This window comes from Pseudophryne corroboree, chromosome 2 (genome assembly GCF_028390025.1).
Source record: "Pseudophryne corroboree isolate aPseCor3 chromosome 2, aPseCor3.hap2, whole genome shotgun sequence".
Taxonomy (NCBI): Eukaryota; Metazoa; Chordata; class Amphibia; order Anura; family Myobatrachidae; genus Pseudophryne; species Pseudophryne corroboree.
In genome coordinates, this window is record NC_086445.1 from 1,007,150,611 (window position 1) to 1,007,153,622 (window position 3,012).

Here is a 3,012-nt window from a genome sequence, read left to right on the forward strand (position 1 = left end):
CACTTTTTTTTAACCCTTACAATGATTTCTTAGTAGACATTCTTTTCTCTCTGGAAATGCATCAACATTGTAATGCACGCTGATAATCTCCCCCATTAGCTCACCATTTAAGAAGGCTTCATCAAAGTCCAATTCATATATCAGTAAATTATACATAGCAGATATAGCAATGACCACATGTAATGTACTGTACCCTGCAATGAAAGAGATGATCTTCCCATAGTCAATGCCTGAATTCTGGGTGTTACCCTAGGCAACAAGTCGGGATTTGTAGCAAGCAAGACTTCCATCGGTGTCTAGCTTCTTGCAGAGGACCCAGTTGTTTTTTGACAGATTTACAGTTATTTGACCTGTCCACAATGGTCCATATGTCATTGTCGTTTGCTGTAAGCTCCGTGGCTGATTTCCACTCTTGCCAGTCGCTGCTTGACTTTGTTTCTGGTATGGATTAAAGTTTATAGGGCCCAATTCAGATTTGATTGTAGATGTGCTAAATTTAGCACATATACGATCACTTACTCTGACATGCGGGGGGACGCCTAGCCCGCCCCTCATGTCTGGCCCTACCCAGTCCCCCCCCCCCCCCCGTGCAAAAGCATCGCACGGCGGTGATGCTTTTGCACCCGGCGAGTAGCTCCCTGTCTGCGCCAGCTCCTGCGCTCTGGCAGGGAGCTACCTGCCACTTCCAAGGTTGCAGCGGCTGCCCCCCCCCCCCCCATCAACAGTCTGGACATTCCTGCATTGTCGGGACCTCGCCCTGCCAACGGCGTTCTAACGCCATGGGCACGCCCTCTCCCGCCTCACGATTGCCTCTGCCTGTCAATCAGGCAGAGGCGATCGCAGCCCTGAGATTCTTTTAGCATCTCACTGGGCTCCCGGGGTGCTCACACGCAGTGTGCCCGCTGTGTGAGCGCACTCCACAATAAAATTTAGACTGCAATGCAGTCTGATTTACCCCCATAGTCTGGTTGGACTCTAAAACTCATCGCAGAAAACTCCTCAGTGTCTAGGATATACAGTTGAGGCCTTTTGTCCCATTTTGTGACTCTTAAAGCATTTGTACTTGAGCTTTCTGGGTTTCATGCCCTTTGTTAGGGTAACAGAATCTCAGCATTAGTCTTATCAGGTACAATATGTGCTCTTGAAACTGCAGTAGCTTGGCCAGTGCAATCTCCATTGATATGTTGGCAGCGCATAACTCCAAAGCTACTACTAGAAAATCATACTCTTACGTAAGGTTTTGAAGCAACACCATTGCAACCTCTTTGTCATCTACTTAGATGCTTACTGATGTCAATTGCTGAAATGTAGACAGCACCTTATCTATATGTTCATTCATATTCTTGCACCCACCTAGCTTAGGGGGACATGTACTAAGCAGTGATAAAAGTGGAGAAGTGAGCCAGTGGAGAAGTTGTGCATGGCAACCAATCAGCATTGACATTACATTTATAACTTGCATACTATAAAAGTATTCAGAGCAGCTGATTGGTTGCCAAGGGTAACTTCTCCACTGGCTCTCTTCTCAACTTTTATCACTGCTTAGTACATGTCCTCCTTAGTGTCAGAGTGCGCCTTAGGTTGATTCTTCTTATTAAGCCTTTGCCTTTATAAGATGTCTCTTTTACTGATTACAGTAAAATATGTGGTCACCATGGCTCTATCCACATCATCTAGGTAGGGATTATCACCAGGATCACTAGTGACTTTCCATAAATTTTCCCACTTTACCTGCACTAGCACTGTAAATCTTCATCCTTAGTATAACTAAAGGACTTTTCTGTACTCACTCAGATCCTATTATTCCGTGTTGCTGCAGCTTTATTGTTGGTATCATTATTCTTCACTTGCTGGTAGTCTGGGCCCATAACCTATTGGCAGATCCTGTAGGCGTTGATATAGGTGCCAGTGGTGTGTGATGGAGGCCAGTCCACATGATAGAGGACTTAACCAGGTCTTAGGTTTAATAAGCAGGCAGAAAAGGTTGTAGGATGACACAGGGTTAATGTTGGTATGTACAACAGGTATATTGTAGGCATGTAACAGGTTCAGCCTGGGGTATCGCAGGTGGTGTACAGATCAAAGAAAGCACACACCTGTACATACACAGAACAGTGGTGGCAGTGGAGTATGCACATACTTACGTACAGCAGGGGTGACCCAGTAGGGTCTCCCCTGATATGAGTGTCGTTCCTCTATGGAGACTCTCAGGAGCAGAACCTTCCTCTATGGAGGACAGAGCTGAAGATACATGGTAAAGACATGCATGGGCAGTAGCGCATTGGTGTCAGAGGTCTCGCAGTGACACGCCTTCAGCACTACGGCGTCCCAGCTCTAGCAGGAGACAGTGCATGGTGCTTACCTCTAACAAAAAATGATTCTGATTTATCAAAATTCTCTTGAAGGGACAGGGAATCAGGGCCCATCCCTATGAAGATTGAAAGGCAAAGTGATAGCTTTTGCTTCTTTCTCATTAGCACTTACTAACACCTTAGCCTCTCACTAGTGTGCTGCCCTGGGGTGGCTGGCCTTTGCTGGTTTGGTGGGGTCCACCCTGGATCTAAAGTTAGTGTAAGGGGCCCACCAGAGATGAGGTCACCTGGACGCTGGTTGATGGGCCAGTATTTTTTGGTCAAAAAGTACCTTGATTTTGCGCTATGTGAGATTGCAGTGCTTGGTACTATAGAGTGTGCATCAGCATTACATTTTTCTCTTTCTTTGTTAAACTACAAGTCTCAGCATGATAGCACCTCTAATTATATTTGTAACTAGGGTGTGCAGTCCAAGGTCCCCCTCCCCCATAAAGTGAAAGCTTATGTATTCACTTTTTGTGTCAGGTTTGGCCCCAGCATACCTACTGCGATCGATTAGGCTGAAGAACGCTTTCCAGCAAAATATTTGCGAAAAGGCAGTTATAGGCTACAATGGTAACATAGTAACATAGTAACATAGCTGGTGAGGTTGAAAAAAAGACTAGTAGTCCATCGAGTTCAACCTTTATTATATTGCCTT